This window comes from Colobus angolensis, unplaced genomic scaffold (genome assembly GCF_000951035.1).
Source record: "Colobus angolensis palliatus isolate OR3802 unplaced genomic scaffold, Cang.pa_1.0 Scaffold356, whole genome shotgun sequence".
NCBI lineage: Eukaryota > Metazoa > Chordata > Mammalia > Primates > Cercopithecidae > Colobus > Colobus angolensis.
Window position 1 is genome coordinate 1557097 of NW_012116888.1, and position 24802 is coordinate 1581898.

At 44.4% G+C, this 24802-nt stretch overlaps 1 protein-coding gene and 1 pseudogene across 4 annotated transcripts in view; one reads left to right on the forward strand and one right to left on the reverse strand.

The window, feature by feature from the left end:
• LOC105519652 overlaps positions 1-24802 on the forward strand; it is a 294464-nt gene that overhangs the window by 105942 nt on the left and 163720 nt on the right. For 3 of the 4 annotated variants that reach the window (XR_001003010.1, XR_001003008.1, XR_001003009.1), the window contains exon 2: positions 23641-23729. The gene's annotated coding sequence lies outside the window, so the exon portion shown is untranslated. Of the gene's footprint in view, positions 1-23640; positions 24191-24802 lie in introns of those variants that run through there. The other variant, XR_001003007.1, reaches the window with a different exon arrangement.
• Positions 5635-6970, reverse strand: LOC105519651 (annotated as a pseudogene).

The following is a 24802-nucleotide window of genomic DNA, read 5'->3' on the forward strand; positions in this document are numbered from 1 at the left end:
AACATTTTGCGAATCACGTATCTGATAACAGACTTGAATCCAGAAAATTTTTAAAACTCTCAAAATCACAGTAAGGAAACAATCCAATTTTATAAATGGAACAAAAAAATTGAACATCTGTTTCACCAAAGAAGATGTATGGATGGAAAATAAGCACAATGCCATTAGTAACTAGGGTAATGCAAAGTTAAACAACAATGAGATACTATTACACATGGATTACAATGTCTAAAGATAAAAATACTGACCACGTCAAGTGTTGGTGTGGATGTGGAGGAACTGGAACTCTTATATGTTGCTGATATGAATGGAATGGTACCTCCACTTTGTAGAACAGATAGGCAGTTTCTTAAAAGGTAAACATACATTTACTATATTACTCAGCCATTCCATTCTTAGGTATTTACTCAAGAGAAATGAAAGCATATGTCCACAAAATATTCTTACATGATTGTTAATAGCTTTATTTTCAATCACTTAAAACTGAAAATGATCCAAAAGGTACAGCAACAGATAAATGGACTGAGGCACATCCATATAATGGAGTACTGTCAAGTAATAAGAAGAAGCAGACAGCTGGGCAGTGGCTCACACCTGTAATCCCAGCACTTTGGGAGGTTGGGGCAGATCACGTGAACTCAGGAATTTGAGACCAGTCTGCGTAACATGGTGAAACCCCATCTCTACTAAAAATACAAAAAAATTAGCCAGGCGTGGTGGCACACACCTGTAATCCCAGCTACTGGGAAGGCTGAGGCAGGAGAATTGCTTGAACCCAGGAGGTGGAGGTTGCAGTGAGCTGAGATCACGCCACTGCACTCCAGCCTGGGTAACAGAGTGACTATATCTCAAAAAAAAAAAAAGAAAAAGAAGAAGAAAAAGAAAAAAAAATTAGCAGAATGTGGAGGTGCACATCTGTAGTCCCAGCTACTCAGGAGGCTGAGGTGGGAGGATTGCTTGGGCACAGGAGGTCAAGGTGGCAGTGAGCTGTGATTACATCACTGCACTCCAGATTGGGTGACAGAGTGAGACTCTATCTAAAAAAGAAGGAAAAGAAAGGCTATTGATCCATGCAAGGATACGGATGAATCTGAGAACAATTTTGCTGAGTGAAAGAAAGCAGAGGAAAAAACACACAAGCAGTAAGATTTCACTTAAATAGAATTTTTAAAAATGCAAACTCACCTATAGTGACAAAAAACAGAACAATGGGAATTTATAGTGTTAAACACATATATTTATTAGAAAAAAAAGATATACAGTCAATCATTCAGGTTTCCATCTTAAGAAACTAAAGAAAGAAGCCTAATTTAATTTAAGCCTAAAGCAAGGAAAATAAGTAATAAAAATTAGAACAGAAATTAATAACATTGTAAACAAGAAAACAGCAGAGAAAAATCAATAAAACAAAAGCTGGTTCTTGGAAAAGATCAATAAAATTGATAAACATTTAGTCAGGCCAATGAAGAGAGAAAAGACACACATTATTAACATTAGAAACAAAAGAGAGGGCACCACAACTGATCCCATAGACATCAAAAGGTTAATTAAGTAATACAACAAACAACTTCATAAATATAACTAAGGTGAAGTGAAACAACTCCTTCAAAGACACAAACTATCAAAACTCCCCAAAGGAGAGTAGTCTTATATTCAAAGAGATTGAATAATTTAAAACCTTCCAGAAAAGAGAGCACTACGCCCAGATAGTTTCACTGGTACATTCAATAGAACACTTAAAGAGGAAATAATAACAATTCTCCACAATATCCAAAAAACAGAGGCGGGGCAATGGTTCCAAACTCATCCTATGAGGTCAGTTATCTTAGTCTATTTAGGCTGCTGTAACAAAACACCACACAACTGGGTAGCTCATAAACAATAGAAATTTATTGTTCACAATTCTGAAGGCTGGAAAGTCCATGAGCAAGGCTCTGGCAGGTTTGGTGTCCAGTGAGGGACCACTCTCTGCTTCATAAATGGTTTCTTCTAGCTGTGTCCTCACATGGTGGAGGGCATGAGGAGTCTCTCTTAGGCCTCTTCTATAAGGACACTTCCGTCTCTTCTATAAGGGATCACCGATTCATAAGGGCTCCACCCTCATGATCTAGGTACTTCCCAAAGGCCCCACTTCTTAATACAATCACCTTGGAAGTTAGAATTCCAACATATGAATTTGGGGGAACACAAACATTCAGACCATAGCACAGTATATTACCCTAACACTAAAACCTGGTAAAGACATTTTAAGAAAGGAACAACTACAGACCAGTATCTCTCATAATCATAGACACAAAATCTTTAAAAATATTATTGAATCATATTTAGTAATGTTATATACCATAACCAAGCGGGATTTATTCCATGTATACAAAGCTGGTTTGACATTCAACAATCAATGTAATTTACCACATCAATAGGCTAAAGAAGATAAATCACATGACTATATCAACTGATACAGAGAAAGTATTTGAAACAAATCAATACCTATCTACAATGAAATCTCTCAGCAAACTAGAAACAGTGGGGATTTCTTCAACTTGATAAAGAACATGTACAAAAAGCCTGCACTAAACATCATACTTATTGGTGAGAGGCTGGGTGCTTTCCCCCTAAAATCAGGAATAAGGCAAGGATGTCCTCTCTTACCACTCCTATTGAACATCATACTGGAAGTCCCAGCTACAGCAATAAGAAAAAGAATTAAAAGAAAGATATACAGACTGGACAAAAAGAAATAAAAATGGTCTTTATTAGTAGATACATTGTCTATGTAGGAAATACCAAATAATCTACACACACACAAAAAGGTGAAAACCTCATTGGAAAAGGTGAGTATAACAAGGACACAGCATACAAAGAAAATATACCAAAGTCAATTGCTTTTCTATATACAATGAATAATCAGAATTTGAAATGAAAATTACATTACCATTTACAATAGCATCCCCCCAAATCAGTATTTAGTTATAAATTTGAGGCAATCTGTATGGAAACTGTGCAAAAAGCTAGACAATAATGGCAAAATAAAATAATCTAAATAAACGGCAAGACAGTCCCTGCTTATCGATTGGAAGACTTGGTACTGTTAAGATGTGAAGTATTTCTAAGTTAATCAGAGCAATCCAATTCAAAATCCCAGCAGGTTATTTTTTAGATATTGATAAACTGATTTTAAAATTCATATAAACAGGCTGGGTGCGGTGGCTCAAGCCTGTAATCCCAGCACTTTGGGAGGCCGAGACGGGTGGATCACGAGGTCAGGAGATCGAGACCATCCTGGCTAACACAGTGAAACCCCGTCTCTACTAAAAAATACAAAAAAACTAGCCGGGCGAGGTGGCGGGTGCCTGTAGTCCCAGCTACTCGGGAGGCTAAGGCAGGAGAATGGCATAAACCCGGGAGGTGGAGCTTGCAGTGAGCTGAGATCCGGCCACTGCACTCCAGTCCCGGTGACAGAGCAAGACTCCGTCTCCAAAAAAAAAAAAAAAAATTCATATAAACAAGCAGAAGGCCTAGAACAGCTAACACAACACTGAAGAAGAGGATCAAAGTTGGAGTACTCAGAATCCTTCATTTCAAGAATTACTATAAAGCTATAATAATCAAGACGGTGTGGTACTGGCAAAAAAAAAAGGACATATAAATCAACAAATGGAGAGGCCAGAAATAGACCCACCCACACAATATAATAAACTCACTTTTGATAGAGGCGCAAAGGCAGCTCAATGGAGAAAGTGAAGTCTTTTCATCACATGGTGCTGGAACAATTGGATGTTCATAGGCTAAATGAATCTGGACACAGAACTTGCAACTTACACAAAAGCTAACTCAAAATGGATCATAAACCTAAATTTAAAATGCACATTTATAAAACTTATAGAAGAAAACATAAGAAGAAAATCTATGTGACCTTGGGTTTGGTGAGAAATTTTTAGATACACGACCAAAGGCATGAACCATGAAAGAAAAAAAATAGAGAAATTGGACTTTATTAAAATTAAAAACTTCCGCTGTATGAAAGATTCTGTTAAGATAATGAAAACACAAGCTGCAGACTGAGAAGAAATATTTGCAAAACATGAACCTGATAAGAAACTTGTATCCAAAATATTTTAAGAAATCTTAAAAGTCAACAAAAAGAGAATAAGTAATCCAATTGAAAAAAATGAATAAATCTGAACAGACACCTCCAAATCACCACCAAAGATGATATTTGTGTGTGTGTGTATACATGTGACATACACATCTGTACATATATGTGCGTATATATATATATATACACCTTACAAATGGTAAATAAACATGTGAAACATCATCTGTCATTAAAGAAATGCAAATGAATACAACAGTGAGCTTTCACCACACACCTATTAGAATGTCTAGTATACAAAAAAACCAACAATACCAATTGCTGTGAGAATTTAGAAGAATAAGAACCCACATTCATTTCTGGTGGGAAGGCAAAATAGTACAGCTACTTTAAAAGATATGTTTGGAAGTTTCTTAAAAAGTTAAACATTATTTTACTGTATGAATCCAGCAAGCATACTCCTAGATGTTTACCCAACTGGTTGAAAACTACATCCACAAAATACCTGCATGCAAATGTGTGTAGCAACGTTATTCATAATTGCCAAAATCTGGAAAACCAGGATGTCTTTCAGTAGGTGAATAGATTAATAAACTGTAGTACATCCATATAAAGGAATACTATTCAGAGATATAAATAAATGAACTATCAGGCTATGTAAAAACATAGATAAAGCTTAAATGCATATTGTTTACTGAAAAAAGCTTATCCATTTATATTATGTTCTAGAAAAGGTAGAACTATAGAGACGGTAAATGGATCAGTGGTTTCCAGGGGCCTGGAGAGAGGGAAGAGTAGAGTCGGGAAAGCACATGAGATTTTTTTTTAGAATTGTAGAACTATTGTGTATGATACTGTGGTGGTGAATACACAACACTGCATTTTTCAAAACCCATGGAATTTTACATCACAAAGAATGAAACTGAACATACACAAATTTAAAAAAACAATTAAAGATGCTGGGGGATTCCAAGATGGGATGCTGAATATGACAGAAGACTATCTGTATTACAAATGTATAAAATAACTCCACTGAAGGGGTGGGAGGACCAAGTGGCATTGGAAGTGAGTGGAGACTGTAAGACTAAAAACATAAGGAACTATTCACAACCCTGTATTCTAGTAGATAAAGCTCTTTCCCAAAAGGATGTAAATTCTGAAGCCACTAGTCACGCACTCTGAAATGTGAAGTCACTGGATGGAGGATGGTGAGAGCCAGGTTTCTCCTTGTTGGAGGGGATGCTACAGACAAGCAAGCAGGGGAGGCTGCAGTGATTCATATGACAGTGGTTAGTGTTGGGGACATCAACATGGAATCGAGTTCAGCTCAAAATAGATGCAGATGGATATGTACAATATACTTACAGATATGGGTTGGTATATGTTTCCTTGTTCTGCCTCCTGACAGGGCCTGAAGAAGTGTCATCCCAGTATCAATGAGCACATCTAGTGTTTACGTCTTAGGTTTTAATGCTGTTCTTTTTTTTTTTTTTTTTACTTTGTGTGTAACATTTAATAAGCTCAATCTACATCCAGAATAATTTACATGAAAGAACAATATTTATTTAAACAGCGCTCAATGGGGTAACCATGGTATCATCAGAGTGCATCAAGAGGAAAACAGGGAGCAGGGGCCGAATGAGACGCAATCAACGGCACTCCCACGCTTTTACTGTTTGATCTACGCGGCCAGTGACCACATAGGGTGCCGTCTTCAGAAATCCAAGGAGGTAACAAAGTGTTCACGCGTATTGAGGGTCTTCATGCATTGCTTGTTCTTGTGATCCCATAGGCATACGGTCTTGTCATCAGCACAACTCAAAATAAACTTTCCTCAGAATTGAACAGAACTCCACGTACTCAGTTATCATGACCCACGAGGGTCATAAGGCACATGCCAGTACTGACATTCCATATCTTCATAGTCTTGTCTCTGGATCCAGACAGCAAGAATGGCCCAGGTTTACCACTTTTTCTTTTAGTCGCAGAGCCTGTTGCTTCAGAGATGGAAGAATATGAGCTTTCTGGAGCCCAGGAAATGCATTCTACTACATGCTCATGTTCTCGGAGCTCAGCCTTGCATTCCTTTGTTGCTATGACCCATACACACACAGTCTGGTCATTGGAACACCTGGCTATCAGAGTGCCATCTTGATTTGGTTGTACCATACGTACCCATTCTCTGTGTCCTGTGAACGTCTTTACACAGTAGCCAGTTTGCACTTCCCACATTTTTATAGCTTCATCCCTTGAGGCAGACACTGTATGATCTCCCCTGGCCATGATGGCTACTGAGGAAACATTGTGGTCTTGGCCGTGCATGGTTCTGATGCATTCAAAGTCCCGAAAATCCCAGAGTTTAATGGTCATAGCTGCAGAACAGGAAGCCAGAAGCTTGCCACTGTGGTCAAATGAAATATCCTGTACAGAGTCTGTATGTCCTTCCTTTAAGAGTTCGTTCAAAATCTCCAGTATCATAATCCCACGTTAATTGTAGCATCCTCTGAAGCAGAGACCATAACACTGAACACAGGATGGAAAAGGACTCGAGTGACTGGACTCCTGTCACCACTCAATGCATATTTTTCTGGCGGAAAATACCCATTCTTTTGGGTCTTGTTTCTGACCAAGAGGTCCACCTGACATAAATTCTTCTTTTGCTTAATTTAACTTTGATTCTAATTCCATAGCCTTCTTTCGTTATCTAATAACAGATGTCCATTTTTTCCCCAAAACTCCAGCCTACTTTAATTCTTCATTCATATCTAATTCAGCTTCCTTTTTAAAAACTGAATATGCCTCTTCATAGCCATTTGAACGAAGATAATCCGCTATAGCTCGATTGAGTTCATCTCGTCGTCTCTGGGACAGCACCATCTCGGCTGTCATGTCAAGCTTATGACATAGTGATATGTCCCCGCTTTGGGAAATCAAAAAGCTTTTTGATCCGTAGACTTATAATTTAAATATGCCACTAAGTGTCTTCCACACAGAGGAAAATGATTCTTTTACAAATGAATCCAACTAGTAACCAGAAGATATTCAACAAGTAAGATTCATTCCACTCTCCCGGGCGCCAGACTCTGCCACCGCCCCACCGCTCCAGCTCCGTCTGTCACAGGAGCTGCCCCAACGCCCTGACGTCACAACGCTGCTGCCGCTGCCCCCGCTGTTCTTAACACCATTTGATAAAAGGAACTCAGCCTTCCTGGAGAAATGGCTGATTCTAGGACAGGCGGGGAATGTACAAGATGAGCCTGGAGGAGCATTTTACAGGGCCAGAAAGTGAGAACGTGCTCAGAAGAACAAACAGTAACACACAGGTCAAGCGGACACAGTGACCACTTGAAAAAGCTTTCCATGGCCAAAGCTGGAACAATTTGAGCAACAAAGTAGTATTGGTTTATAAATAACCCAAGTAGAAAAAAAATCTGCGTGACTCCATACTGATTTACATTTATGTATCTATTTAATCATATACGTATGAATAAGTAAATGGCAGAGAATAGGCACATCTCCAGAGTGCGGTGGAACTTCAGGTCATTTATGTAATACTCCACTCCCAAGGAGGTGGAGCATAATTCCCCCCGCTTTAAGTATGGGCTGCACACAGTGACTTCCTTTCAAAGCGTACAGTGTGGAGAGGGGGCAGGGGGAGAAACTTCACAGGGAGATGTCCAACAAACACTGCCTCAGTCAAACGATCATGGTCAACATGAAGCGTGACGTCATGTTGATAGTATATGTTCCTGATAGAATGTGATGAAAGTGGCACTTTACTTCTGTGGTCTTCTCCCAATAATCGTAGAAGAAAACACCAGGCAAATTCCAACGTTGGGACATTCTACAAAATACCTGACTAGGGTTCCTCAAAACTGTCAAGGTCATCAAAAACAAGGAAAGTCTAAGAAATTGTCACAGCCAAGAGAAGACTAAGGGGATGTAACAACTCAGTGTAACATGGTGTTCTGTGGTGGAAGAAGGATGCTGGGTCAACTAAGGAAATCTGAATGAAGGGTGACTTTAGTTAATATGTATCAACATTGGCCATTAATTGTGACAAAAGCACCTCATTAATGTAAGATAGTAACAACGAGAGAAACTGGGTGTGATATCTAGGGAAACTCTCTGGACCATTCTCAACTTTTCTAGAAATTTAAACCTATTCTAAAATAAAAAGTTTATAATTATTTTTTAAAGCAATCCCCCTTCTCTCTCCTCCCTCTTTCTCCTTTCCCTCTCTTTCCTCATTTCTCCCCTCTTTTCCTTCCTCCTCTTCCTGCTGGCCCCTTCTGTTTTCCTTTAACAATAGCAATAATGTATCAGTCCATTCTCACACTGTGATAAAGAACTACCTGCAACTGGGTAATTGATGAAGAAAAGAGGTTTGATTGACTTGCAGTTCCACAGGCTGTACAGGACGTATAGCTGGGAGATCTCAGGAAACTTGCAGTCATGGCAGAAGACGAAGGGGAAGCTAACACATCTTCACGCCGGAGAGAGAGAGAGATAAGGGGGAAGTGCTACACACTTTCAAACAGCCAGATCTCGTGAACTTTATCATGAGAACAGCAAGGGGGAAGTCCGCCCCCGTGATTCACTCACCTCCCACCAGGCCTCTCCTCCAACACTGGGAATTATAATTCAACAAGAGATTTGAGGGGGGACACAGAGCCAAACCACATCAAATAGCATCACACATGTGACCAGTAGGTTGTCGTTTCCAGCTCTCTTCCCTTGCATTATTCTGCAGGAGTCCTGGCCACAATGCAGAGATGGGTGTGGTATTCTTGAATTCCCAGTTGGGTCAAATGACCTGCCTAGAAAGTAGCAGAGCTGCTAGCAGTGCCCCCAAGACTCATAGTGAATTCTCCTGGGCCCACCCATCACCCTGTTATGCCACTTTTCAGTTTCCCTCTGATCACAAATGACTTGGCACACAGTTTAAGTGCCACACTTTTACTCCAGAATTTGACTTATATTGTCCTATAGGCTGCAGGTACCCTCTTGTTGCTCCTTTGCCTTGAAGAAAATACATCATCTCAAAAGAAGGCAATCAGGAGCTGGCAATGGCACTGGAATCCCTTCCTGGGCACAGAATTGATGCTCATCTGCCCTGTGCCCAGCACTTTTACAAGAAATTTCATTTGGTCAACCCCCCAAATATTATGGAAGGACATTATTGTTATCTCCAGTCTGCAGTGGAGAATGCTGACTAGAAAGTGGTTACCACTAAAAGCAAACCTTCTCTCTCTTTCCCATTGCCTATCCATTGCCCTGACTCTGGGCTCTGACCCACACCCACTTGCTCAAGGTCCCAGGTAGGAGTTGTCCATTCCTTCAAGCGTGAGTTCATTCATACCCATCACCATGTCAGACTTGATGTGGCCTCATTAACAGGCAGGTCTCACCTGCCCTGTGCATGTGAATGTGCCTTAGGAAGCTTATCAAATCCCAAAGGAGAAATTACATCCTCTCGGAAAAATACAGTGAGGTGACTGTCCCGTTTCCTTTACTGGCTCTGGACCACAGCTGAGTTCCCACGCACGCACCGTGGCACCCGAGAGTGTGGGCAGAAGCACTTCTGCTGAGTGGGATGAAACATCTTAAGTGCTCTGAGGGTTGAAACTTTGAAGAGGTTGAGATCTGTGCGAGCTGAAGAACCTTTGAATCTCCCTTCAGCTCTCCCTACCCCAACCACAGCCCTTCTCTTGATGTAAAACATGTGTTCAGATAGAAAACAATGAGGCTTACTTCTATGCCAGTAGGACTGTTTGGCTTTAAGCTTCCCCAGTGGTTGAAAACAGCAATCTCTGAGATTTGCCCAAAATTTTAAATGGAAGTCACTCTCATGGGTCACATCCATGGATTTGTGAGATAGGGCAGGAGGCTGTGTCTCTGCCACCCAGCGGTGGGAGCAGGGGTCCTTGCAGCCTGGTTGTATTGGGGGTGAGCTCCTCATCCAGTTGCCCATGAGGATAACCTACGGAGAAGATCAGATGGAGGTACCCGGACTTATGCAGAGGGGTGTTCAGGTTAAACAGAAATACCCAGGGACGAATAGAGGGAACCTTGCAACGAGTGTATGAGTTGGCTCCTCACCCGACACTGGCCACCCAGATGACATCTTCTTGGACATGATGAATGGCCTCACTTCCACCAGAACATCTTCCTGCCAGGCCCTGCTGCTGCTTCCCCAGCTGTGTGGCCTTGGATGAGTAACATGGCCTCTTTTTAAAGAAATGGATGAAATACTTTCTAAAGAATCTTCCAACTCTGAAGGTCTGTGACATCTTTTGTCACTGAATTAATAGGAACTCAGCCCTGTATAACGTTCTAGATTTGGTGTATGTTAGGAGACAACCTCTGTTGATGGGCTGACCAAATGTCTGAAATGGGAAGGATTTGGGGACCAAAACAAGTAACAAGGGGAGATGAACACAAGAAATTCAGGTTGAATTAACCTTCAACAGATATTTACTGAGTAACTTCTACATGTAAGTCACCAAAGTCTGGGAAGGGGAAATGGATAAACTTATGATTCTCTCTCTGAAAAGCCTACATTCTAATTAATTGATGTATTAAGTAATGCTGGGTGGAGGAACAATAACCCAGGACTTGTATAAACGATAGGAGACTCTGGGGGAAGAGTAAGGCTAAAAGAGACATTATCGGGGAGGCAATTCTAGAGCAGGTAGATTTCAGGTATAGGACAATCAAAGAAAAGGAGAGTGGCATTCACACATCAAGTCTAATAATACGGCCATATTTTACGGTCCACCTGAGTACTGCAGAATTTAGCCCTAGGTACCACCAGGTCCAAAGCTGCTTCTTTAAGCTACACTTTAAGCTCCTGTCACTTAGAAGGGGCTGTCAGGGTGCCAGGGATGGTGGCAGGTTCTGCGCGGACTTCCCTGGTCCTAGAGGATGTTGGAGTCACTGGGGTGTGAGGACATTGGAGAGACAGGAATAGCGTTCCACGCTGCCATGAGGAAGTGGAACCTGATGCAAAGCCACAGGGAGGCTGGCATTGATGGGCCAGGAGGAATTCCCACCCAGTGGGAGAGTTTTACATTGAAGACTACATACCTGGTCAGGGTATAAGGCAAAGTGGGCTCCCACCCCTGACATGTGCCTCTTTACCGACATTCTTTGTGACCTTATTCCCCACCTAGGACAGTTAGCACTTTAAGCTCTTGACTGTCATTTATATTTTATTCATGTGAATGGGTTTTTAGTTTTCTCTTGAGAGCAAGTTGGGATACCAGGAAAGCTGACAAGAGTTTGAGTTTCTAAGTTGGCTGGGAAGAGTGATGTCTCCAAACGTAATTTGTAGAGGGTCCCATCAGTTTCCAAAAGAGGAAGTGGGTGTTTGTCTTGCTTTTGAGACATTTTGGGAAACTTAGACACAATATAATTTCTATTGAGAACAAAGTAGGGTTAGGATTTGGCGAAGGAAAACATATTTCCTTCTGTCTGCTAGAGAGATGGTCTGGAGTAGAAAACTTGTGGACTGTGTTTACAGCTGTGGAGTACTACTCTTGGTTCAAAGAATGAAACAGAATCGATGTCTGTGGAACAGAGCTGGAAGGGGCCTCATGGTTGGTTTTCAAGGTAAACTAACCACAGACGTCAGTTTTCCACTCTTCAGCCTTTTTAGCATCTGGGTTCACCTTCCAGGAAGGCCATAACAAAGCTCCGCAATCTGGGGGTCTTAACAACTGAAACTGATTGCCTGGAAATTCTGGAGGCTGAAAGTCCAAGCTCAGCTTGGGCAGCGTGGGTTTCTTCCCAGCGCCGTGAGGGAGAATCGTTCGTGCTTCTGGTGTTTGCTGGCAGCCGTTGCTGTTCCTTGGCTGACAGAAGCACCACCCCGACCTCTCCCTGCATCTTCACAGGGCACTCTCCCTGTCTGTGTGTATCTGTGTCTGAATTTCCCCCTTTCATAAGGACACCAGTCATGTTGGATTAGGGGCCCACCTACTCTAGTATAATCTCATCTTAACTAATTACATCTGCAATGGTCCTATTTCCAGATAAGGTCACATCCTGAGGAACTGAGGGTTCAGACTTAAACACATGAATTTGGGGGAAGAGACGTAACTCAGCCCATAACCACATTCTTTTTACACAGGGGGTTCAAGTTAGAGAGCCCAACAAATCATGTAGGGAAAGGAGATGAAATCCTCTGGGTCTGTCACTGTTTGAGGCAGCCCTAGACACACGCTGAGCTATCGTCCCTACTTTGCCAATGCAGACTAAGCTTGTGTCCATGGAAAAGCCCAGTGTGAACTAAGATCACTGGACACCCATCTTGCTGCTGGGGGCCGGGGCCCACACAGAAATCCCAGGCCTAACCTGAGGCGAGCAGGCTACACCAGGCCGAAGATGGTCCTCTTGATTTGGGTGCACACTCAAATGTGCAAACCACTGCCTGCACCACAGAGACCGGTCCAGAGGTGTCTGTCCAGAGGGCTGGGCAAAGCGCTATCTTTGAACCAGCTGTCCCCACTCAGGCAAGAGGTGGCTTTTCTGGGCCTCCACTTCCTCCACTGCAAAACAAGGGTGATGCCCTGCCCTGCCAGGCCCACCTAGGGTCAGGTGAAGATCAAATGGGATAACAAGATAGAATGCCTTTTAAAAGACACACACACGACGATGGCATGGGGGATTGTCCTTTTGACTATCATGCTCTATGCAGCCCTGACTGTTACATGTTAGCTGGCTGTCTCATCTCCTCGAGGTGTCCTGAGTGCCTGCTGGTGGGGATGATTCCAATGACTATAATGTACCTGGCCTTCCCTGTGCCCAGCTTTACATCCACTAGAGGCTCAGGTCACCCTCAATGGCAGCTTGCCTGCTGCAGGCCTGCTCGTCTGCTCAAAGCAGAGGCTGACACACACCTGGGCTGCATTCCAGAAGTCCTGGCCTGCTTTTTCCACATGGCGAACTTCGAGCAGTGAGCTTGGGAGCAGTCTTTCTGCTGGGCTCTGCCAGGTGAGCCGGCCTGCAGGAGTAGGGGGTATCCCAGGCACGCACCTGTGGCTCAGGTTTCTCCCTTGTGGCCCGCTCTCTCCCCACTGCTGTTTTCCAGAGCACCTTCATTCCTGCAAGATTGACAGCTCACTCTTGGTAGGGAACAGAGTGTAGGAAGTGATCTTTTCAACCTTCCCTTGCAGTTCCACCTGCCAAAAGCCCCTCTACTGCTTGCTGTATTTACCCTGGCCGCCAGGCCTCTCTCAGCTGCCCTAAGAAAACAGATTACCGTCCAGAGCGAAGTCCTCGTGTGTTTCCTTTCTGGAGATGAATCAAGTTCTGAAAGAAAGGTTTCCTGTAGCCCATTACACCGTTTCGGTTTGTTTTATCTGTCTCCACCTGTGGAGCAGGGAATTAACCTGCTGCCCAGGGCCGGGCCAGCGAATGCTTGGAAGAAAAGCAAAGCGCACGGGTGTGCATTTTTCGACAACACACCATGGCCTTGTTCTCCTCAGCACAGCATTGTCCCCATGAGGCCCAGGCCTAAATCTGAATAGGACTCTGTGTAACCTGATCTGTTTTCCTTCTTGACTATAGTCTCTGTGCCAAATTTAACTGCGGTCTGTATATATAGTGTTGTTGCGGGAGGGTGGGGGTAGACTAGGGAAGGCGGGGGAGGGGAGTGTATCCATGCAGTTTTTTTCCTGTCTTCCTTTTTTTGTGCTTGCCTGCTTTGCTCACTGTTTGCTATATATAACTCAACATGACCATCCTTGCATCTCCAGTCATTAACCCTTTAGGGATAACCAATGCACCTCTTCATGCAGGCCCCGAGCATCCTGGCTGGGAAGCACTGGTGCTGTAGGAGTTAATGCTGACCCCTGGAAAGAGAACTTCCCCAGAAGTGCTCATGAAGCAATTAGCAGGGCCCCACTCAGATAGTAAAAATATACCCTGGCTTACAAACAAGCAGGGAAGCACTTCCAAACCAAGAGTCACTGCTGTGCCCCAGGCCTGTGGTGGACACTCCCTCTTTGAAAGTCTTGTATCTTAGACTTTGCAGAAATGCTAGAAAAGCTGGTGATGCAGCAAGGATTTCAGGAGAGACCAAAATCTTTTGTCCAGCTGAAATCCTGTCAGGGCTGGGCCTCTCTCAGGAGATGGCGGAAGTGAATCATCCCAAGAGTTGTGGAAAGAGCTACTCATTGTGGGCCTGAGGTGACAGTGACCCATCCTGGGTGAACAGAAGCCTCACTTCACTTTGCCGGAGGGAGGGAGTAGGCTGACAAAATACTCTGGAATCTCCTAAAATTGGATGCCAAAGGGAGCTCCTCACCAGGGGCAGCTTGCCTGGGCTCTTCTTTCAAAGGGTGGAGTGTTGTCTGCCAGGACCTAGGGTCCCCGGGCTCAGGGGATCCTAGTGAAACGGCTTCGGGCTTTACTGTTCATTTCCTCAGAATCATAGAAATGCTGAAAATTACAAAACTGCGGTCTTCCTGCAAGGGACTGAAGATGTCTTGGGTCATCTTAGGCTATATTTAGAATGGAAAATGGGTTGGCTCTGAGGAAACAGGGTATGTGTCCTTCTCCAAGCAGGATGCTGTGAACCTTGCTCCATAGGCCCTCCTACCCATCCTCACAGAGCCCTGAAACTCCTCCTCCAGGAACCCTTCCAGCCAGTGGGAAGACCCCACAGATAGGGCCCAGTTTCCCCTGTGAATCAACTTCTTTAGCACTTCCCACTGCCCAGGGCTGGAAGGGTCCGGTGTGCCCAGTGTGGTACTGTTTTCCAGGGCTGGATGCATGTTTGGTCCTCCAGTGGGAACTCTGTTACTGTCCCTGCTTCTCCAGGAGTGATGATGGGGACAGGCATGGCAGAGTGGACACAGGGATCCCGGCCTGAGGGGGCAGTCACTTGTCCAGCACATTTGTACATAAGTTGCCACGGACACAGAGAGTTTTCAGTATGGTAACAATTTGCACTGTCCACATCAACATCCAGTTAACTTTCTTTTTGTAACCCTCAGCGTGGTTTTAAGAACCTGGAAGTTTATTGCGTAATTGTTTTGCTTATGAAGTTGCACATGATTTCTCAGAAAGATCAATTCAAACCCGCCTTGTCACCCCTCTTGTCACCCAGGCCCCACTTCCTGCTTTGCTGGGGCTGGGGGGTCAGAAGTAACATGGCTAGAGACAGATGTCCATCATCTGTGCTTGTGATGACAAAAGGAGGTAGTAGGAGCACAGTCAGACCCTCACTCTTTGGAGCCCTGTTGTGAGCTGCTCATGGCATGCACCATTCTCAGTCCTCACAATAGCTCAGATGGGTAGTAATTATTGAATTCTTTCTCTAAATGGGAAACCAGGGGTTTTAGGTGCCTTATCCATGGACTCTGCCCTCACCTTCCCCACCCAGTGCTTCCCTGTGCCTTGCCGGCTCTATCTGTGAAATGTCTCAAGAGTTCATCCTGTTGTCTCCCATCCCATGTCTCCCATTTGGCCCACAGCCCAGACTCTTACCTGTCCAGACTCCTACTCCACACAGAGCCGGCATGATCTTTGGGAAAGGCACATTGAGCCATGTCCTTCTCCCCATTGGAACTCAACAGTGGCTTCCTGTCACTGTGAGAACAGAACGCAGCCTCCTCCCTGTGCATGACAAGCCCCTCCCTGAGGTCACAGCTGTGGCTCCCTGACTCTGTACTGGTCCAGTCCAGCCTCAAGGCCTTAAATTTGCCACTCTAGACCCCTGGTTTGGATCCTGGACTCTGAATACATTCTGGTCTTTTCCTCAGGGAGGTTGAGGCACTATCCTAGCTTGTGACCTGCTCCCACACCTATTTTCTCAGGGTGGAAGCAGACGCTCCAGCTCCCACACTGGGAGGCTGGTACCATTACCTCCAAGACCCAAAGCCTGCAGGAAGTATACCAGGCCTCACCCAATACCCTGCAGTTCCCTCGCCTGCTCCAAGTGGGAGATGGGTCTTCACGGGTCCCCAAGATGAGGGCCAGTGGCTTTCCTCTTTCACAGGCTACAGTGGGGGTGAGTCTTCCACCACGGGACCTCTGGCCAGATCTCAGGGCTCTGTGGTTGGGGGAAAATAGCTCTCTTTTATGGGGCTTTAGGACATGAACTGATGTGACATGTTTTAGAGACTATCCAGAGAGGATGTGGATCACTTTTTGCTGCTTTAGATGACCTTCTTTAAAATCAATGCATTGACATACTTTCAACACTTAAATTTTTCTATTCTATTGTTGCATCATCTCAGAAGAAAAGTCTTTCATAATTAATGAATCTCAGGCTGCGTTAAATATTCAGTGGCTGTCCACACACCACTTAATCTATTGCTTCAAAATAGTTGGCTCTCCCTTATCAAGTCTACTAGAATGACTGTCTTAAACCAGTCACGTGGTGGAAGCATCACTGCATTTCTTGCTCAGAAAAATACCCTTTCAAGGGCTTTTCTAGGGGAGATGACCTTCTTTAAAATCAATGCATTGAAATACTTTCAACACTTAAATTTTTCTATTCTATTGTTGCATCATCTCAGAAGAAAAGTCTTTCATAATTAATGAATCTCAGGCTGGGAAATATTCAGTGGCTGCCCACACACCACTTAATCTATTGCTTCAAAATAATTGGCTCTCACTTATCAAGTCTACTAGAATGACTGTCTTAAACCAATCACGTGGTGGAAGCATCACTGCGTTTCTTGCTCAGAAAAATACTCTTTCAAGGGCTTTTCTAGGGGAGCCCGGAACAGTAGCCAATTCTAGTAGGACCTTTAAGACAAGAACTGGTCTTTTGCCCAGGATGATATTTGAGCCCCTAAAGGGCAAATAGGGGTCCCTCTATTCAGCTTCCCCTCCGAGTCCCACCAGCCTCCCCACTTTGGTTCCATACAGCTTGGATTACTGCCCTACTGGTTCAAAACTGAAAGTTTCAAATAAAAACCAAAAGACAAATGTTAAGTCACATTGAATTGATAATTGAGACAATCCATCAAGCATATTTTGCTTTCCTGATTTTTCAAAAAAACCCTGGTGTTGCACCTTCCTTGTCATCAGTTTAGTATGTTAACATTTTTTTAATTAAACTTCAGTATCATTGAACAGGTCACAGAGTGTGAGCAATATTGTCTTTGTTCCAAAACTCCAAATGTAATGAAACTGCCATTCACAATTGCTTTCTACTGGGCTGCTTATTTTTTAAAAAAATGATTTTGATGAATAAAAATAGGTGCATTTTCACAGCGTGGGGTCCAGCAGGAATGAAAACCTTACGGATCACAGCCCGGCCCCTGGGGTTGCGGGAGGAGGTGTTGTCAGATGTCAATTTTGGCTGATTGTTTCTGAGGCCATGGGACTGCCATTCCTGTGTCCTGTGGTGTGTTTTATAGACTGATGTCACTTTTTTGAGATAAATTATTAGAGAAATGTTTATAGATGAATTACATTTCGCAGTGTGCCAGAGTTGAGGAGTCTAATTAAGTTTAGAAGGGATACTGGGGCCGGGCGTGGTGGCTCAAGCCTGTAATCCCAGCACTTTGGGAGGCCGAGGTGGGCGGATCACAAGGTCAGGAGATCGAGACCACGGTGAAACCCCGTCTCTACTAAAAATACAAAAAATAAGCCGGGCGCGGTGGCGGGCGCCTGTAGTCCCAGCTACTCAGGAGGCTGAGCCAGGAGAATGGCGTGAACCCGGGAGGCGGAGCTTGCAGTGAGCCGAGATCGTGCCACTGCACTCCAGCCTGGGCGACAGAGCAAGACTCCGTCTCAAAAAAAAAAAAAAAACAAAAAAGAAGGGATACTGGGATGAGGGTGCTGTGCTACCGTGCCTGTGGCCTGTGACAGACACCTCCTGCCTCAGGAGGCAAGGATCCTGATGGTCAGACGCCCAGTCCCCAACCAGAGGGGGTTCAAAGAAAGTGCAGCCCCTTCCTCCCACCGCTAGGGGCACCAAAGGACCCACAGTGGAGATTGCAAACTATAGCAGGGGCTGTGCTTTGTGCTTGTTTTCAATATCTGAGCTATCATGCCAAACTCTAGTGACTTCTCGTTCTCTACACAAGACCCAGAAGATCTGGGCCACGGTGTGTGCATTTTTCCCAGTGTCAGTCTGCTACAGCCCCATATCAGCTGCCTAGGGCTACTCCTGCTCCTGCTGGACCCTGTGGATATTTGAGTCATGACCTTGCCTCAAGGCTTATTCACTTACTGTTTGTTTATTTATTTTTAATATAGGAAGGGTCTTACCCTGTTGCCCAGGCTGGAGTGCAGTGGCACAATCATAGCTCACTGAAGCCTTGAACTCCTGGGCTCAAGTGACGCTCCTGTTAAGGCATATTTAGATGGGAGGAAACATCTTTCTTCCTTTAGAGCATCTAATTATCGGCATGGCCCTGGACAAATTCTCCTAGAACCTGGAGCCTCAATTGGCTCATCTCTGCAAGGCGAGGTGACAATGCAACCTCATAGCGTGGTTGCGAGTACTACATAGAAAAGACTCCAGAAGGAGCACAGGGCCTCCACTGGGAGCCCCTCAGCCAATATTCCCTCCTTGCCACCTGCACAACCTCAGGAGACCATGATGTCCTTTGGGATGGCTGAAAACTGCAAGGAAGACAACTGTGCATTCTCTGTGTGAGCAGTGTGCACACTGTCTTCCTCCTAAATGGCTAGTTGGAGGAGTGAAGACAGACTCACTCAGAAACGGGTGATTTCCTGGCTACAGTCCCCTCTCTGATAACAAAGGACTGGGCCCAGATTAGAGACGAGGCAGGAATTATGTGCTGCAGAAAGGAGGTGGGGACATCTTGAGTTTGTTTGTAGCTAATCTCAAATAATTCAAGTCTTTTCCATTTGCAGCAAATCTGATTCCCTCAACACATCTGTGGTAAAATGTTATGAGTGCATGCGGAGACCAAGTGTGGAGGGGCTTTTTTTTTTTCTTTCCCACCACCAAAGCCGTAGTTACCCTCCAAGTTGTAATCTTATCATATTTAACTGGTTCCACATAAACAGATCTATGTATATTTTCAGTAGTTTCAGCTGAAACCTGTTAAGAACAGATGTGCAAATGATTCCCTGGCACTGATCCATTTAAATATATTTTTTTCCATGAACAATTTTTTCTCTCTCTGTTTCCTTAGAGGGGAGAAAAAATATGAAAGTGGAACCATCATTGAAGTGCATATTACATGCTTCTGGGTTCTCTGCAACCAGTGTTTGCCATTGGTTTTCAAACAGCAATTTGGCACATGAAGCTATGAACACAGAGTATGCATTTGATGGACAGTATTTGCTCTGAGACTGTGTGGCTGGGAGAATGGGCTGAGAGCTCTGTAGCTGCCACCTAAGCCAGGGTCAGCCAGGGTCAGTCTTTGCCTGCTGCTACTGCCAAGCAGCCCCTGAGCAAAGGCTTCAGCAGACCGTCTGCCCCTTTGAGCCTTTAGTTTTTCAGTTGCAAAAAAAAAAAAAAAGTTCAGGGAGTGGGAGGATAAAGAACTCCTATAACTCAGCAACAACAACCTGATTAGAAAATGGGCAAAGGACTTAAATAGACATTTCTACAAAGATGATATATATTAATAAATGGCCAAAAAGCATGTGAAAAGGTGACTGGCATCACTAATGATTAGAGAAAAGCAAATAAAAACTAAAATGAGACATCACCTCACACCATTATATCAAGTGCTGGCAAAGTCATGGAGAAATTGGAACCCTTCTCCACTTTTGGTGGGAATACGAAATGCTGCAGCCACTGTGGAAAACAGGATGGCAGCTCCTCAAAAAATTAAAAATAGAACTACCATATGACCCAGAAGTTCCACCTCTAGGTGTGTATTTAAAAAATTGAAAGCAAGATCTTAAATAAATATTTGCACACCTTATTCAAATATAGCAGTATTGTTTACAATATCCAAAAGGTAGAAAACACCGAAGTATTTACAGATGAATGAATAAACCAAATGTGGTCTATACATACAGTGGAATATTATTCAACCTTAAAACAGAAGGAAACACTGCTATATGCTACAGTATGGAAGAACCTGGAAGGCTTTATGCTAAGTGACTAAAGCCAGACAAAAAAGGACAAATACAGTATAGCTCCACTTATATGCGGTACCTAAGGTAGTCCATTGCATACAGACGGAAAGCAGAATGGTGGGTCAGGCACGGTGGCTCACGCCTGTAATCCTAACACACTGGGAGGCTGAGGCGGGTAGATCACTGGAGGTCAAGAGTTCAAGACCAGCCTGACCAACATAGTGAAACCCCATCTCTACTAAAAATACAAAAATTAGCCAGGTGTGGTAGTGCGCACCTGTAATCCCAGCTACTCGGGAGGCTGAGGTATGAGAATCGCTTGAACCCAGGAGGCAGAAGTTGTGATCAGCTGAGATTGCACCACTGCACTCCAGTCTGGGTGATGGAGACTCTGTCTCAAAAAAGAATGGTGGCTTCCAGGGTCTGGGGAATGGAGAGTTGTTTAATGCATAAGAATTTCAGTTTTGGGGGATGAAATGAGTTTTGGAGATTGGTCACATAACAATGTGAATGTACATAACACTATTGAACTGTACACTTAAAAAGGCTAAGATTGTTGAAAAGAAGAAAACAGGGGAGAGGGTCTAATTTGCGATACCAACTGCATCGATGGGGAAGGGATTCAGAAGAGAGGTGCACATTTAGCCAGACACTGAGCCTGTTCCCCGTGGGGATTATGCCTAAAAGGAATGAGATAGGAGGGGTTAGGTTTTCCCAGCTTTGAATTGCTTTCTCAAGAACACTCCTCTGTCCACCTTCCCATTGCCTACCTGACAGAGTTCACCTGGCCTTCCAGCTCTCTACCTGTCTGTAGCCATCTGCAGGAATGTCCTCACTGGGTCCCGTGGGCCACGCCCTGTGCTTGTGACTCTGGGGCACAGCACTCTGACCCACTGGCCTGTGTTCCCCTCTGGCTGGAACACAGTGCAAAAGGGACCTGTTCCACCTTCAGTGGCCTCTGAGTAACCCACACGCTCCAGTGTGTAGATTTCTATCTCATTGACTTTGCCCTGGCACTGGGAGTGGGGAAGTGAGGGCTTCAGGTGGGAGTTTGATGGCAGATGAGCCTCAGGAGTTCAATGTCAGCTGGGAGAAGCAAGGCTACTTCCAGTCTCAGTTCTGCCACTGCCTGGCAGTGAGGCTCTGGGCAAACCACTTTGCTTTGTCTCTGGTAAAAGAAGGCTATGGGCAGGATTGGGCTTTATAATTGCTAAAGATTCCAGATCTTTGGGGGGTTCTGTCTTCCTAAATTCTGTCCAGCCTGCTAGCCTCTGCAGGACAGTATCAGGGAAACTTAACATGCCTATGTTTCGTAGTGAACAGGACATCCAGGGTTGAGAATTACTGCAAACACCGTTATGTTGTTATGTGAGCTGGGGCTCCATGGTGATGCACCCTGGGCTCCCAGAACAATGTGAGGCACTGAGATTACCTGCACCTGGGCCTGGGTCAGAATCCTGGTAGAGGAGTCTTTGGCAAGGCAGTCATACCTGCCACCTGACAGGAGAGGACCTCCTTGGGATTGGACTCAGCTGAGCAGCAGGATGCGTGGTGGGCTTGGGAGGTGAGATTAACTTCCTGGGGGCAAAAAGGAGCCACATGTGTCTTAATGAGGAGAAAAGAGCAAAATCAAAGCATTCGTTAACACTTCAAAGAGGATAAAAGAACATGTTCAGTTCACAATTACTGCCTCCCTGACCAGGCAAGTGTATGATGGAGAATCCTGTTACCTAATTCAAGAGGAAGATGCCAAAGGCTTCTCTTGCTGGCTGAGAATTTTTGGGGAGCTCCCTGCCCACGGAGGGCCCGTTTGCCAGATCCCCAGCCGCCTGCAGACCTCTGATCTGTGAGGAGCCGGTTCTAGTGATTCACACTTGTCTGTGAAAACCTTGATCTTTGTCAAGCTTTAAAAAAATACCTCGTCCGTATTTTTTCCCAATTATTTTCCTGCCTGCTCTTTTTTTTTTTCTTTTTTTTTAAGTAGACACTCAAAAGCCTTCATTTCTGTAACTAATTCTGGAGTTTACAGAAGCAAAAAAATTATTCATTTGGCTCAGACCGGCTTGGGGCAGCACCTCTGAGCCCAAGCCAGAAGTTGCCAAAAGGGGGTTCCTGTCGGAATCTTGGAGCTCATCCCCCAGACTTGAGACTACTCAGCAAGCGAGCAAGATGTTTCTGTCTGGTCCAGGAAGACGTCAGCCCCGCACTGCCCCTCCCAGATAAAGAGATCAACACGGGACAGGTCACACTCTCGCATTCCGTCTCCACCTTTGCCATTCTGCTTCTAGATCCTCTTCATGTACTCATGTTGCTGCCCTCAATTCACTAAATTTTCAGAATCTATTTACATCCGTCCACCACTCTGCTTTCCAAATATTATCACGATCGGCACAGTAGTGCTTCCCCCAAATGACTGGCAGCTCTCTGACCTTTCTTTTCAGCCACAAATGAAAGCGGACTTAAAAGATGTGTGTGCGTGTGTGTGTGCACGCCTGACTAATGGACACATTCCTCATGAGAAACAGGATAAATTACAGAGAATGGCAACGCAATGATTACAGAAAGGTATATGAGGCAGAACCCATTAGTGAGCTGCATTTTGTTCAAAACCGAGATACTGGCAGGCAGAATAACATGCCTTTGTACCAGAACTCATTCAGCTGTAGCAATGACTAATAATGTAGTGAGGATCTGTGCACATTTTCCCCCTTTTGTGCCTATTTTCATAAGTTAATAACTCAAGCATGAAAATTGTTTTAGGCTGAAGACTGGTGGTAAGATCTGGTCAAACTGTGTGGGAAACAACTTTTGTTGTTGTTGTTACTTAATTTAGTTTGGCTGTTTTTAAGTTAGAGGAGTGGAAATGTCAATGGCAATGTGAGTCTTGCAATGTGTTTTTGTTAAGCCCAAGAGCATTTGGGATCGCCTCACACAAAGCACATTTTTAATGACTAGAGATCATAGTTTCTCTTCCTACAGGTGTATGTTCCTATTTGGTACAGGTTGGGATTGTTGGGAAGGGAGGAGGAGATTGAAGCAAAATATTATAAATGACATCATCTTGGGCCTACCCTTCTTCAGCTAGAAAATTCCTATCCCACCAGCAAATCAGCCTGGTGAGCAAACAGCTGCCTTAGACAAATGGGGTTGAGTGTGGGGGTGAAGGCTACTGCAGGATTTTAGTAAATTCTCAGAGCAATGGAAGGAACAGAAATATCATGAATAATTGTCATACCTCTCATTCCTACAGGACTCGGGTTTCGTGAGCATTTTCCTGTCCATGGAATCAGAGAAAGTCTAAGATTTCATATAACTCCTCTTTCGTCTTGACTCTTCTTTTCTTTTTATTGGATCAGAAGACTTTGAAAGACACAGAAAAACACAAAGAATAACATAAATTCCTGTGTAGCCGCATTCTAGAAGTAACAACTATAATATTTTATAATGCTTACTGCAACTTTTTTTAAAAACATAAAATAACTGAAGCATTACTGATAAAGATCTCCTTTATCTCACAGACAAGCAAAGTGGATCCACAAAGGCTGCAGTCACCAGCATCTTTTCCATCCTTAATTAACGGCATCCTCAAAAGGACACCAGCAGACTGGTAAGACAAGCACTATTGTCCCACTTCACAGATGAAGAGCTTGGGGGCCCTGTGGATGTGTAGGAGAGTCGGCCTCCCGTGTTACAGGCCTTTTGCCAAGTTCAGGGGACACAGCAGAAAACAAAGCCTAAGGAAGCCCTAAGCAGACACTATCCCAGCCCAAGGAGCCATGCAGAGAGCTCCTGCCTGGAGGAGAAACAATTCTCTCCTTGGGCATGTGGCAGAGGCAAACAGGAAATACTTAGGCAGACAGTTCACAGATATGTATGTACTTCATAGGGCACATTTTAATCCATAAATCAATCACGGATCACTGCTAAAGAAAACAAAATATCCTGCCACTAATTTGCCACCCTGTGAGCACGATTGGATGATGTTTATTTTGATTAGGAGATTGCTCCATTTATAAATCTTCAATACATCCTGTCCCCCCAAAACGGCATCCGGACCTTTTGAGGTTTTTTTTTTTTTTTTTAAAAAGTGAAATTGGATGAGGGATGAGAGCTGGCCTTCTGTGTGTCCCGGGGTTTCTGGATCTACAGCCTGGTGCCTAGCATCAGTTAAGCCCACGCTGGGGTTGCATCATATCCCGCAAAGCCACGTGCGCTGTGAGGCCAACAGGAGCCCCGCCGGGTCGACCAGCTGGAATCTCAGAGAGCGCTGACTCTAAAAATACCCGACTCTGCAGAAGCACGCTGGGCCCAGGGGGCTTCTAGACTGACAGCTCCATTTATCAACTACCTATTGGTTTTAAAAATTGGCGTGTCTTTTCCGCGTTGACTGATTTTGGCTCTAAGAGATTTCGCTGGTCATTTCAGAGTGACTGAAACTCCCCTCTAACAGATCCCGGGAATTGTTTTTAGGAAAAGTAAAAGGCAGGCTTTTCTGTTACAACACAAAGCTGAGCCGGCAGCCTGTCTTTGTCAGGATGTGGGGCTCCAGCGCCCGAGAAGCCCAGCCTCGCCCGCAGTCAAGTTCACAGCGAGGCCGCGCGCTGCCTCGGCTGCGCTGCGCTCCTGGACCCACACCGACCGCACCGCGCACCACCGGTGCTTCTCCCACCCCAGCCTAGA